Source organism: Perca fluviatilis, chromosome 3, assembly GCF_010015445.1.
Source record: "Perca fluviatilis chromosome 3, GENO_Pfluv_1.0, whole genome shotgun sequence".
Lineage (NCBI taxonomy): Eukaryota > Metazoa > Chordata > Actinopteri > Perciformes > Percidae > Perca > Perca fluviatilis.
Window position 1 is genome coordinate 34,341,021 of NC_053114.1, and position 14,954 is coordinate 34,355,974.

The following is a 14,954-nucleotide window of genomic DNA, read 5'->3' on the forward strand; positions in this document are numbered from 1 at the left end:
CATCCATGGCGCACAGGAGGCGGGACACACAGATCCATCTCCCCAGGAACAAACGCTGTGTCGGGGGGACTAACTCATGTGATGCGAGTAGTATAAAGATGGCGGTTTTGCGCGTGCATGTGTGACGTCATCTCACACGCACACGCAAACCTGCCATGCCAACTGATGATATGAGCGTGCGTGATGACGTCGCGGTCGAACGTCGTTACTCGCGATCGCCATCTAGTGGCCGAATATGTTAGTGCATCTAATCGTCGAGCGACGCATCTAGCGGATGTGTGAACGTTCGCGGTCGAAGGTTACCGCACCCCGCGGCGCCATCTAGTGTCCGAATATGTTAGTGCATCTAATCGCGGAGCTGCGCCGCATCTAGCCGGATGTGATGACGTCGTTATGTCGTGATGCGTGCCTCCCTGCAACAAGGGTCTTGTGGCCTTGGGATGGGCGAGGCCTCTACCAACCAACGCGAGGTCACTCTGTCGCATTACTACCTGGGGGTCTGCACATTTTTTAGCTTTTCTGCTAGCTAGCTGTCGCTTACTACCACGTTTTTCCACAATCAATACCAGTGAGTTTTGTTTTTTTTTTGTGAGAAAAAAAAGAGGATCCTTTTTCAGCAGTGCACTGTTTAGCCTTTTGTTTCATGCTAGCTGTCTCTTTTTAGATGCTTTTTTTTAGCTAGTCTGGTAGCTAGCTAGATAGCTACTACGTTTTTCCTCATCAAAAAAAAAAAAAAACTCTGGAGTTTCACTTTTTAATTCTTCTTGGTGAAAGCAACGCAGGTGTTTCGTTTTTTCAGCAATACCTACTAGTGGTAAGTAAATTTAAAAGCACCTCTTGTGTTTAAGGATGTTCAAGGTATATTTAATTCATTCAGTCATTCATGAATTAGCTAAAACTTTTGACCGTGTGTTCGTAAGCGGGCGTGGTTGTACCATATGACGATAGTAAAAAACACGTGTTAGCCCAGTGGTTAGCTTGTAAATGTGAGGTCTATTGTTGTGGGTGTTAAATCGTCATAAAGGGGATGGTTTGTGGTGTTTAAAAACCCCTTGTTTTCAAGGCTGACCGCTCACTTTTTACCTGCAGTTTTAGTAGTAAGGTGCTAGCTAATAAAATTTTCCCTCGTTTTCTCAGGCTTCCTCAACAAAGACCTCTGAAGAAAAGAGGATTCGTTTCTACAGAAATGGCTGCGTTTGGTGAGTAAATTTTAAAAAAAAGCTTATTGTAAGGTGTTTAATTCATTCAGTCATTTGTGACTTAAAATGTTTTTTTTTTGTTGTATAATGCAGTTTGCGTCATTAGGTGATTTTACAAAGAGCGGGACAATGTGGCTGTGTTAGTTGATGAAACACTTATACCACAAGGTAAAACCTATAAATATATTATACACTACAGCATTAATTGATTTAGTACTGTGTTTTCATTAATTTTTGTTTTTTTAAAAAGAGCTGTGCTAGCCCGATCCTACAGACCCCAACACACCAGAACATAAAACAAAAGGTCCTTCTAATAAGGAATAAGAACGTTGGAAACAGGTATTTATGGGGCTATTTATCTCTTTCAGGCTGTAATATTTATTACTATTTAATTTATCACCGTGTTTCTAGTCCTCTAATATATATATATATATATATTCTGTGTCTAGACAATCCGTTCCTGAACAAAGGATCCGTAAGGGTGATGGCTACTACCGATAGCACATAGGGCTGAAATCAACCATGATAAAAGGCCGTGTGCTTCTCTAAACCTCTCTGTGAAAGCTGCTACCCCTAAAAACGTTCACCATCGTAAGCCTAAGAAGCAATTTATTGAGGTGAGTTGAAAAAGAAAAACGGTAAAATGCTGTGTTGTATAAAAAAAAATAATCTAATGCATCTAATCTAATGCTTATTACAGACTGAGCCATTACCAGAAAGGCTCCCCGCCCAAAGACGCACCATTCCTTTGTGCCGGTTTCATCTTACCAGGCCACTGTATCTTATGATCCTAACACAGTTGCAGAGGTAGAAACCCCTTTGTATCTAGCAGAATATATTTACATGTGTTATAAAAGCTTTTAAATAAAATGTATATGTTGTTCAAAAGACCTTTCCTTTGTTTTAGCAACTAAAGGCTACGGAAGACTTAGTTTCATTGTATTTGACGCCTGAGGACGATTTCACACAGCCACCCCATGGAGCAGACACGGATGTCTACACAAGCCTAAGAAGGGATCTAAGAAGAGATCTATTGAGGTGAATTGAAAGAAAAACATGAAAATAGAGTGTTGTATTTAAAAAATAAAAAAAATAAATAAAAAAAATTTCTAATCTAATGCTTATTACAGCCTGTGCCATACCAGAAAGGCTTCCCGCCCAAAAGACGCAACCATTCCTTTGTTCCGGTCTCATCTTACCCGGCCACTGTATCTTATGATCCTAACACAGTTGCAGAGGTGAGAAACCCTTTTGTATCTAGCAGAATATATTTACATAGTGTTATAAAAGCTTTTAAATAAAATGTATATATTGTTAAAAGGCATTTCTTTTGTTTTAGCAAGTAACGAGCCCGAAGACTTAGAGTCGTTGCATTTGTTGCGTCTAAGTGTGATTTCACACATAGTACACCAAAGCCCTACCCCTACCCCAAGTGACTCCATTGAGAGGGGGACAAAAGGACACCCCTTTACAAAAGACATCTGATGAGGTGTGTGTCTGTGTTGTGTGTGGCGTGTGTGTTGTGTGTGTGTGTGTGTGTGTGTGTGTGTGTGTGTGTGTGTGTGTGCGCGCGTGTCTTTATTTAACCAGAAAAATATGTTGTTATACCTCTAGACAATCCATGCCGTAGAAGCCGGAGAAGGGTCTGAAGACACAGGACTAACAGCGGCAGCTCCTACACCCCCTCAACCAAATCGGCTAGCTACAGCAGAAGGGTCTGAAGACGCCGGAATAGCAGAGACACCACTTACAGCCCATCAATCGAGTCAGGCATCTTTGCAGGTGTTCCCTGAATATAATGTAGGTGCATACCTCTTTAACTGTATCTATAGCACAGAGGAAGGATCCGACCATGTCAGCTGTATACCACACACCTCTGTCATAACGGTGTCAGATAAAAAGGGTGTAACAGGGGAATACATCAGTAACCACTCCTGTAAATGTATTAGAGGTTAACGTTCCATTCCTTGATAAGCAAGCAGTGCCTAATTATAATACTTACAACCAGTTTGAACACTGTGGGGCACTAGGAGGTCCTGAGCAGGTGACATTGCTTCAGGGTGAAGAGCTTTTTGAGTATTGTGTCAACACTACACCTCAACAACCTGCGTCAGATGGCAATTATAAACAAATACAATCAGAATTAGCCGAATTACGAAAACAAAACGATGCTCTTATGAATAAATTAGATGTCTTGCAAACAGCTAACACACAATTGACTGGTTTGGTCACAGACTTCGGAACAACGCTGGCCAGCCAGGTCAGAGCTAACACGCATTTGGTTGATTTGGTCACAGGTTTTGGCACCACGCTGGCCAATCAGGTCAGCTCTCTCAATACGCTGATTGTACCTATGATAGTATGCCTTAAAAAGACTATGAATATGCCCCCACAGTAAAAAAAACAGGCTATAGTCTGTGTACAATATAAAAAAAAAAAAAAAATTAAAAAGAAAATGCCACCGCCACCCAAAAAAACCAAAAAATCTGAACCCTTAGGTGTGTGTGACGATAGTAGTGACGAGGAACTAGAATGGCCATGCGAGGACGATTACACAAGAGCAGTAAGCAATCCTCAGGATTTTGCACGTTTGTGTGCTATACATGCCAAAATATTCGAAGCCTGGGCCCAATCTATGCCTAGTGCTAAGCTGGGAAACAACAGTGAGAAAACACAAGAATTAGATAGTCCGTCCCTGAACAGTTGTCACATAATGGTCCTTCAGACGTGTATTCCAGCAATACACCGTCCAATACAGACGCTACACAATCATCAAATACAGACCCCCAGACATAAGTCAGAGTAATAAGAGACCTGCATGTTTTTCCGAGTGTTCAGCCCGTCAAAGCGATCCTGTACAGATGAACAGACCCGGTCCCCAACCGTCCACAAGCGCTTATAGTACCCCTCCATCACCCACAGAAAATCCTCAGGGTAGTGTGCGAGTGTGGTGGCGGGGGCGTTCTAAGGTAACATCGAAATAGCATCCAGACAGATACCCCCTTTTAATGCTGCTGAATTTCGTCAAGATGTCGACCTCCGAAATATTGATTTGACTGATATCGGTAGTGTTCCTGAAAGGGTGTATGTTAGCCACCTTAACAGATTTAATAGCGAGGGCTTTGGGCAATGCAACACAGGACAAGCGTTTTAAATGTTTGAGGTAAAGGGGCCAGCCGTAGATGTCCCTATCCAAACAATGTTGAACTCAGGCGATGGCTATAACACAGACACATTTCTGGAGCAAGTCGCTACAAGCCGATGCAGAGTAACGATAATTCACTGACCGATGACTCTTTAGAATTAATTGTGACAATAGCGCAGCAATATGTCGGGGAGTTGTCGGGAACGTCAAAACTAAGGAAGCATTGGTTACGATCAAATATTGTCAGAAAAAGGTAATGCTTTGTATAACCCCAAGAATAACGCTTCGGTAACGACAATCTCTGCTTTTCTCTCTGCCTGGCACATTATGTGAATAGCAGATGGCGCATGATGAGAAGATGAATTATGCTAAGCATCTGCATAGTGATTTGGGTTTTGACTACACACATAAGGTTTCGTTCTCTGATGTTGACAGATTTCAGAAACATTTGAAAATGAAAATTGTGATATTCCATCATGTAGCGGATGTAAAAACCCACGATTCACGCTACGGCGCGACCAACCAGATGTGAAAACAGCATGGTTGTATTTGTATGACGAACATTATTATCTCATCGAAATAAACGGCTTTTTGGGGCGCGACGTTTGCGCGAGTGGGTGTTACAAGACCTCCAGGAACCCTCTGGGGCACCTTTGTAGTTGGCTTTTGTAATGTGTGTTACACTGATTGTATACCTGACAAGACCATTAAATGCACAGGCTGGGGCGCATAATATGCAAAATCGCAACAGTGTTTTGAAAACCATAAAAACCCGGCGTGAAACACGGGCTTATACCCTGCAATAAAATCAAATATTGGCGTAGTCCTGCACATAACATAGCGGTTGTCGAAAAATCCACACAGCTGTAAAAACCTAAATGCCTACATTGTAGAGAGCCTTTAGGGGCTACTACGCACTCTTGCTATATACAGCCCGATACGGCAAAGTAGTGATAAGTATATCTTTACGATTTCGAAACACGTTATCAATGTGGAAGCCATGAAGCTAATTTTGTATGCGTTATGGATATGGGACGGTCAAAAAACTGCTACGAAACAACAAACTGTGTCGCATCATTCATTAAGAACTACAGACAGGAGAGAATACAGAGGCTATACTTTTATAGCACACAATGCATCAGGTTTTGACAGTTATATAGTTTTAGAGTATCCGGTGAGTCAGAAACTTTGTCCAACTATTACTATTGCGCGGTTCTAGGGTGCTTCTGATGATCGATTCTACTTTCAATCAACGTTGGATCGATTCGTTCAGTTTATCCCTATGGCTCTATCTAAAACACCGGCAGCCATGGGGTTCTCCGATCTTCTCAAAGGCTTCTTCACACGAATTTAGCAAGAGAGAATGAGAATTATATTGGTCCCTTATCCTGCACCAGCTCTATATGTTTATGATGCTATGAGTGACGCCTCTAAGAAAACGTTTCATGGAGTGGTACGTTACGGTCCGCGGTCAACACCTTTTGACTTCGAAAAGAGCTGCTCAGCTATTGTGTTAACGATGTAACGGTTTTGATTAAAGCATGCAAAATATACAGAGAGGCCTTCCCTTACGAGTGCACAGGCCTAGACCACGTTTGCATACGCTACATTAGCGTCCTCATGTATGGGTGTATTTAAACGTTGTTCCTCCCCAAAGATTCTGTTGCTCTGACATACGAAGGGGCCTACCTTGAGGCAAAACAAGACATGTTCTGATGTTTCAATACAGTGGCTTGAGTATGTTGCAGAACAGAGAGGGCCTTGACATACAGCAGCGCTCTGAACAGAGGTGAAAGAGTCATTTGGTCAGTTCTTTGTAGATGGCTATTGTGAAGACACACAACACGTGTTATGAATTTAATGGCTGCTTCTTTCACGGCTGTGATAAGTGCTATGCGTCAGGTGAAATCAATCCTCTCACCAAAAACAAAAAAAAAACACAGGGTGAACTGCTATCGGAGTTCCATAACAGAGTGTCTGCTCTAAAAAATAAGCATCAGCTGAAAGTTGTGGTGATGTGGGAATGTGATTGGAGACAGGCTGTGGACAATGACCCAGACGTTAAGGAGTTCATGTTAACATATGAAAAGCCAGGGCGTCTCAATCCGCGAGAATCCCTCTTTGGAGGCCGCACAAATGCAATGAAACTGTACCACAAGGTAGAAAATGATGAAAAGATCAGATACTATGATTTCACAAGTTTGTACCCAACTGTTCAGTCTAAAAGAGATTATCCAATAGGACACCCCCAAATAATACACAAGGATTTTTGATGACATAAACAAATACTTTGGCATTGTGAAATGTACAGTAGCACCGCCACAGAGGCCTGTATACCCTGTGTTGCCCTACCACTGTAGCGGTAAAGCTTACCTTCCCCTAATGCGGCGTGTGCCGTTCAGATGAATCAAACAACACCATGCACACATAGCGATCAAGAGAGGTGGTTGTCTGCCGTTTGGGTGACGTTTGAATTACAAGAAAGCCATAGAGAAAGGGGTATAAGATTGTTTCCATTGCTGAGGTTTGGCATTTCCCAAGAAAAACTGATCAACGCAAAGCCTATGTTAAAACATTTCTTAAACGTAAGCGAAGCTTCAGGATACCCTGGGCATATCAAAACGAAGACCGAAAACAAAAGTACATAGATGACTATTATGCACGAAGGCATTCGTCTTGATCCGACCAAGATATGTTTTAACAAAGCTGTCAGGCATACAAATAAATTGCTTCTGAATAGTCTTTGGCGGCAAATTTGCCATGCGTAGCAACATGACTACTGCTGAGCTCATAACCGAACCATCCCCGCTTCACACAGCTCATGTTCAGCGACACTTTTGATGTTCGCCAGTTCTCATTCATCTCACCAGAAGTAGCGATTGTCCAATGGCGATACACAGGAAGTCGCATCCAGAGGTAAAGATGTGAATGTTTTATAGGGGCCATGACCACAGCCTATGCTCGCATGGAGCTATATGATTTGTTGGATAAACTGCAGGAACGTATTTTATATGTTGACACAACGACAGCATTCTGTTCACAAGCAAGACGGCGAGTGGATCCCACCTCTAGGTCCTTACCTTGGCGATTTAACGGATGAACTAAAATAGCAGCCCAAGTCTGTGGGGCTCCTACGAAGATTATATAACTGGAGTTTGTTTCGGGGGTCCTAAATGCGTAGCTTATAGGACCGCTCAAAGGAAATACACAGGTTAAATGCAAGGGTGTAACCCTCAATTGCCACAAATGCCAAAGTGGTTACACATGAATCGTTAATTGGGCTTGTTCAATCCTTTGAGCTGACCAAGCAAGACCGCGAAGCATCTAACCATCTAACCACACGGCCTTCACAATAACAGCGACAAAAACGAAGTTCCATCTCAAAAAACGACACACTCACCAGGAAAGTACAGGTCGTTTTACAATAAGCGGCACGTGCTCCAAGACTATACAACTGTACCTTATGGCTACTAGGGATGTTTCAGGATTTGATGGTAGCTTCAACACCCCTTCAGCCTTGTTATCAGTGGATCCCTCTAATTGTGGAAAAACATACTTTGTCAAAGACATTATTGAAAACATGTAGGTGCGTTATTTCACAAAAATCGATAACATTGTATACATCTATTCATGCTGGCAACCAATATCACGATCAATTACTTAAAACGTTGAATATAAACTTTGTACAAGGTCTCCCGGAATCGTTCTCCGACGAAACACTCTTGCCTACTACTAAGAATAATTTGCTCATTATAGACGATTTAATGAATCAAGCCAGTGATAATTTGGAAGTTCAAAAGTTTCACCCAGTATGTCCATCATAGAAGCGTTTAGTTGTATATATCATAGATTGCAGAATCTGTTTATTCAAGGTAAAAAGCTAGTCGTACAATCAGTTTGAATACAAACTATATGATTATTTTCAAAATGCTAGAGATCAACATCAGATAAGCTTACTGGCTACGCCAAATGTTCCCCGGTGTAATAGTAAATATTTTTTAGAGGCTTTTAACGATACAACTAGTTACACCTTTGGCTATCTATTGATAGATTATAAAACCACAACCCCCGATATTTTAAGACTCAGAACCGCTCTGATATCCCCACTAAGCAGGTTGTATCGTTCCTAGAAAAGGTGTAATAATGTCAAACCGAGATGGAGAGGAATTTTACATTGTTGACGTATACATTAAGGCATCACCGGGGAGAGAGAGGTGGTCATTGTTGAGCTACGCTAGTCAGACTTATATGACTTCTGTGAAATATCTTTGAATGTCTTACAAAGGTCATACCGTTGTCTAGTATTCAGTACAGCTGTTAAAGAAAGAGAAGAAAGTTATTAGACTGATAGCTGATAAAAAGTTAAACATTTAAAAAACAAGAATCAATCAAACAGGAGGGTTTCTACTGCCTCTACTGGGGGCTGCTATCCCATTCATAGCAAGTCTTATCAACAGGAGTTGAGATTGGAACACACTCAGAAAATGTTTTGGTTCCACAAAATCAATTAGCAGCATTACGGCATCCTCAAACATCCGGACTCCTCAAATGTATCTCTCACGACAGTCTGTACAAAGTGAAGGGAGACATGAGTGATATATTGAGAACAGCAGGACATTGATGTTATATGAAAAGCCAAAAGATATTCAAGTATTCTACAGAGGTACCTGGTCATGATAAAAACAGGAGTGAAGCGAAGCGTGTAGATTACATTATCAATGCCTGAAGTTGAGTTCAAAGGATTCAAAGATGAAGAAGAAAATATGTTTAAAAGAAACAGAAGTGTTGAAACATATGCCTATAAGAGAAACAAAGAAGTCACGGAATACATATTGGATTCATTATCCCACGACACAATGACGAGATATCTTGGACGAGATCAAGGGAAAAAGTTGTTGGAAATAAGGGGAATGTGCCAGGTAGTAGTCATCTGTATGATCTGCTGAAAAGTGTCACAGCCCATAATAATGTTGCAGACCGCTCCTAGACCAAAGGGTGGAACATATTTTTAAAACGTTAGCTAGTTTAAATGATGCCAATATCCGTAATCCCAAACACAAAGTGCGCCCGTTCTATTGAGGCTTTTAAAACAAGATACATCATCTGGAAGTAATACACAAGCGCCTATGATGGCTTCACGAACCCAGCACTCCTAGAGCATTAAGAAGGCCCCTGTATTTAATACCAAGCGGCATCTGATTCTACAGCTGGCACTTAGCCTAGTACTCCTAGAACCTTTAGTAATTACACACAGCCATTACTTACTAAGACTCGTTGGGCTAGTTTTTAATCTTTTCTATTATTACACTAATTTTTTATATTTTACTTTTAAGCTATTTTTTTTATTTTTTATTATTACACTAATTTTTATATTTTACTTTTTTAAACCTATTTTTTATTATTATTTTCTATTGAGATGTATTGTTTTCTATTGAGGAGGTGTGTTTTAACTTTTTATTCAACCTATGATTTGAAAAGTCAGTGTTGTATGTATGTAAACTGGTGACATTTAAATGAATGTTTACATAAATTTATTTTTATTTTTTAAATCTGTTTTTATTATTATTTTTTTTTTCTATTCAGGTGTTTTTTTCTTTATTCAACTATGTAAGAAAATGCCGTAGTTGTATGTTAACTTGTGACATACATTTTATATTTTATTAAATTTTTTTTTCTCCATTGAGTGGAAGTAATTTCTTCAGGCATATGAAAAGTGCTGTGTTGTATGTAAACCTGTGACATTAAATGAATGTTTTACATTAATTTTATCTATTGAGTGCACTTTTTCCTGCTTTATAATTTTTTTTAAAAATAAAAAAGGAATGCAAAAAGTGAGACATCATTAAGACATGTATATTCCCATTCTTTTTTTTTTTGAAAAAAAAAACATCAATACACCATTTTACACAATTTTTACCTTATAGGTGACGCATGAACATTGTACACATTTAAATTTCTGATGCGACACATCTGGATGTATTCTGCTAACAAAAGACTGACCATTGTATTGTATCGTTGCCACACAAGATTGGCTATACATACTCCAATGCTTTTGTATAAGGAGTCTTTTCTGGATGTGACATAAAAAGAAAACACAGTGCTGTCCACATGTTGTAGAATAATTATTTTGAACTTGTTTTGCCGAATGGCACATCTCACACTGTTTTTAAGGAATTGCTGGCCCTGAGGAAAAAAGGTAGGTGGATGTCAAAGCTATGTGAAAGAACAAACCATGCTTGTTCTCTGTAATGTCATACTGGCAGTGTTCACGGGCATATTGCAGGTTGTGTATTTACGGCTAACACTCTAGCAAGTGTAATTTACAAACTTCTACGGTTTTGGGAGATGATCACATGGCATTACTCCTAAAAGAATTTGTGTCTCTATTCGATTCTTTTCTGAGTACTGTAGTGAGTTCTACTTATTCATCTTTAGTAATGATCAATAGGACTTTGCCTTCTGTTAGATATTTGATTACAGAATCAAAAAACAGGATAGCAGATAAAGGTCACAGTCTCGGAAGGGGTTACCACAGACCGCGCTTCCAAAGAGCGTTACCCGTTCTTAATCAGTGAAGCGTTCCTGAAGCCCCCACCGTAGGGTTTCCAAATTAAAAACAAAATGAGCGTATAAACCAGACCCAAATCAGATGGCGTGTTATGGCTAGTGATGCGGTCTTTTTAAATGGCGTCCTGTTGATTCAATCAGTTGATAATATTCCCATACATATTGTCCTCTTTGAAAAAGGGCTGAAAAGGGCCGGGCTGGGTAGGAGCTTCAATCATCTGCATAAAGGCTAATAAATTCTGTAATATAGTTTCCAAAATTAAAGAGTTCACGGAATTACGATCCTGTGTTATTATCTCGCGAAAGCTTCAGGCTACAAATTTAGGAATCTGGCCCTATGAACAGGTTTTCGCCCTGGTTGCAAACACGTGTGTGCCTATAGGTATTGAGAAGGTTTTTAGAGATACTCTGTCAATAGCATATTTGCATTAAGTATGCCTGTAAAGACGACTATGAGCTAGTCTTACAGTTAGTGCAACTGTTATTTTCTTGACAAAAAGAATAGCAGACATTATTTTCACAGCCCAGGTGGACATTCCCAGGGGTCATTGGTACAAAAGTCGTCTTTTTGAGCGGATGAATTTCAAAGACATGTACACCATTTAGCAATAGTTTTTCTTGAAAAAACAAAGCTGCACATACTGGTGCTATTAATTCCACAATATGGCTTTCCGGATGTGTATCGCACCCCCTTTGTACTTAACCCCTCATTATAAGCCTGTGATATTAGATGTCTCATCCATTTTACCAGCTGTGTCACTTTACAAAATAGCCACAATACGCACAAATTACGTAGCCAGCAGTGTCCTCTCCATAATTCCAGAAGACGATTCTATAAGGGCTCTATAAGGATCGTGTTGAAGACTAAATGTGATCAGTCTATCACCCAACATTATATCTACTTGTGAAAAGACTGCGTCCAAGGATAGTTTATAAAGGCTACCATCAGCTGCGTTAGCCAACAGCTGTATGCCATCAGGGTTTGTAATCCTTACCACGATGTATACAAGTATGGATGGGTTAAAAGGTCTAGATAATCCTCTCCGCTAGCGAAATAGAAAAATTCAATAGGACCGGCGTCCGTTAGAGCTGACATTGGGGGATTTCTACAAATGTTGATTTTTAGGTGAGACGATTTATGGCTAATGCGGACTGTAGACAGAATTCTGTCTTCACACACACTCTTAGGACTGATTATGAAGCGCCATGATTGATTTTGCCAAAGAATTAAAATAGTAAGTCTTTTATTCAGGGCCAGAAGCGGGATTCAGGAGCTCTACGCCTGCTGACAGATGCCTTCTTTTGACAATCCTTCGTTTTGGTAAAGCGTTTTGTATGCTTTTGTTCACAATCGAGATACGCCCACATCCTGGGTGGGGCTCTTTTAATGCTTCGCATCACAGCACACCAATAGCCCGTACCTGTTGTCTGGATGCCACGGCATTCCTGACGTAACCTAACATCACCAAAGAGCCACCTGCTGCTTTTTCAGATGAGGGTTTGGCTATATTAAACCCTTTTTTAAAGGGGACAAGACATTGAAAATAAATTTCTGAATATCCCCTAATCCATGTCCGTAGTGTGCTGGAGCCTGGCAGATAGAACCCGGCAACTCTCCACCGAACTGTTCATGCTTAATGAAGTGCATATATCTTCCATCATCCGGATGTGTAACGCGCTTTCCTCTCATCATTTCAATGCTACGAACCACAGATTACGAAATGTAGTTTGACAATTACTTTTATGAGTGAGGGATGTGTTGGTTCTGATGGGTCACCGTGATTCTATTTGAGATATCCAGTAATACTTCGGCGTGCCAACGGATAGTGTAGTGAGGACTGTCGTAGCCCAGAGTGGGCATACGTTTTTTGCTCTCATCAGAGATATTTATACAACAGAGTAGGGGTACATGACTATCACCCGAGCTAGCTGGTAGTCACAATGTCACTATAAAATAAATATATGGTATAACGACCCCCATATGAATGTACCGCAGGGTGTGGAGCTGCACACATTTTAAATGAGGACCAATGTGAGATTCCGAGACACACAGAGTCTGGAATAGACCAAGAATTTCGGCAAGGCCCTTAAACACAATATTCCAACTTGCGTCTCCTCCCTTAGAAAGATCTTAGTTAAGTGATAGGATTGTGTGTCATGGTTATGTGGGCTAGGGTTGGGTTTAGCAGCACATTTCATATTATATTCTTTAACAATGCTGTCGATGGTATTATAAGAACCAACTGTGCTGTTAGCCTGTTGCTTGTTGAACATTTCGTTTTAGTGTGATGAAATCAGCCTATGGCATCATTCTCAGTGAAATATTCCAGACCCACAAATTATTTGTTTCAAATAAGACCAACTTCATCACGGCTCTTGTAATATGAGTGGTTTAGCCGGATTTTTGAACCTGAATTGCCAAATCTTATTATTTGGATAAACTAATTGTGAGGCATTACTAGGCAGTAACAAAATCGTTCTTATTCATAGCTCCAATGGCCACCTTTCACTAACAAAACACAATGACTAATATTGACTGGTGGCTTTTATCTTACATCAACTATGTCTTTTCAGAGAGCCATGAATTGAATTTCTGAGGCCATCCTAACCATTCCTGAAATTGCAAGCTTTTTACGTCCTGTTTCTTTCCACGAGCTGGCACTTTCTCAATTTTAAACACTTTGTTTTTGTCACATTACAGACTGTAACTCGGCCGTAAAGGTACCTGTCACCGGCTCCCCACTATTGTCTTTCAGTATATAAACGGAGTTCTACCTATCACGTTTTGATATTGTAAAAACTCATCTGTAAGCGTCTGTTAAGTAGCCTTTCTGAAAAACATACTCACAATGTTTGTTGATATCCTAGCGATTATTGTCCTGAAATTTAGAAGCAACGCACTGTTCCATGTGGTTTCAGTTTGGCCACAGAGTGTGTTAAAGACAGTTTTCTCATTGTCTTTATCTCTGGAGGGGCAGACGTTTTATTGACCTATGGTATGCAGAGTTGTAAGCAGCAATAATATCTTGTACTACCTCAATATAGCGGTAGCGAGTTAACAGCCGTTAAATATCTCCACATTCTGGTTTTGAGGTCCACTGTTAAAGAAGCTCAACAACACTTGCTTTTGTTTGTTCGATTAATGGAAAAATGGTGAATTTTTATATTGTCATCAATTTTGAAAAACCTTATTATAAAATTCTTTTCAGTCTGTTTGACTTCTGGGTATCGTCCTTGTTCCAATATTTCCTTAAAGGCACTTGTCACGCTAGGTGATTTGTTTTAAGACATATTACCCAGGCATATTTGAAACACGCCAATACATGTCAATAAATGCTGCATTATCGTTTTCCGTTGAATATTCAGACATATCTGACCAAATCAGCCCACCAAATTGCTTATCGATACCATTAACAATCCTCTGTTTCTTGGGAAGTGTTTCAATGCAGAGAGTGCAGTGTATGTAAAATCCTGCCTCAGCAGAAACTTTTTAACCGTGGGGATAGTTAGGGAGACAAGCGGTACATTCTTTGTGGAATCAGACCTCGCTTTACACCTCCTACAACCCTCACAAGGGTTGGGCGGATCATGAACTATATTTTGTGCATAAGCCTTCTCCATGATTCATTTTAAAACACACAAAATTAAAGACACATTAGAGTTATGTCATTCTTTTTATTTTACAAAACACACTCACACAGTCCTACATGTAGGCAGTTATGAAGACAGTGAAACTATTCTATCATAGATAGCATATTACAGCTAATCTGCGGATACATTGCTTTTACTGATTATGAATATATGCGGTTGCAAATCCTGTAAGACATGGGTATACTTTGTTTTCTTGCACATACAAACTCACGGTGTCTACAAGCATTGTATGCATAGTAAGCAGGTGATAAACTTTCAGCATCTTAAATTACGTGTAATGTTGCTATGACATCACAAATGTTTCCACTATGCTCTCCGTGTCATTAACATTGATAATAACATCTACAGCAAGATCCTCCAAGGAGGGAGTGCTATGTTGTCTTCTTACAATC

The 14,954-nt window shown here is 40.1% G+C and overlaps 2 long non-coding RNA genes across 2 annotated transcripts; both read left to right on the forward strand.

The window, feature by feature from the left end:
• Positions 1 to 739: 739 nt before the first annotated feature.
• Positions 740 to 1,322, forward strand: LOC120555187. The gene is made up of 3 exons (XR_005638647.1): positions 740 to 814; positions 1,138 to 1,199; positions 1,293 to 1,322. It is a non-coding gene; the product is annotated as an uncharacterized LOC120555187 (long non-coding RNA).
• An 850-nt stretch (positions 1,323 to 2,172) lies between these two features.
• On the forward strand, positions 2,173 to 2,548 carry LOC120556581. The gene is made up of 3 exons (XR_005638868.1): positions 2,173 to 2,237; positions 2,330 to 2,437; positions 2,539 to 2,548. It is a non-coding gene; the product is annotated as an uncharacterized LOC120556581 (long non-coding RNA).
• The last annotated feature ends 12,406 nt before the right edge of the window (positions 2,549 to 14,954 follow it).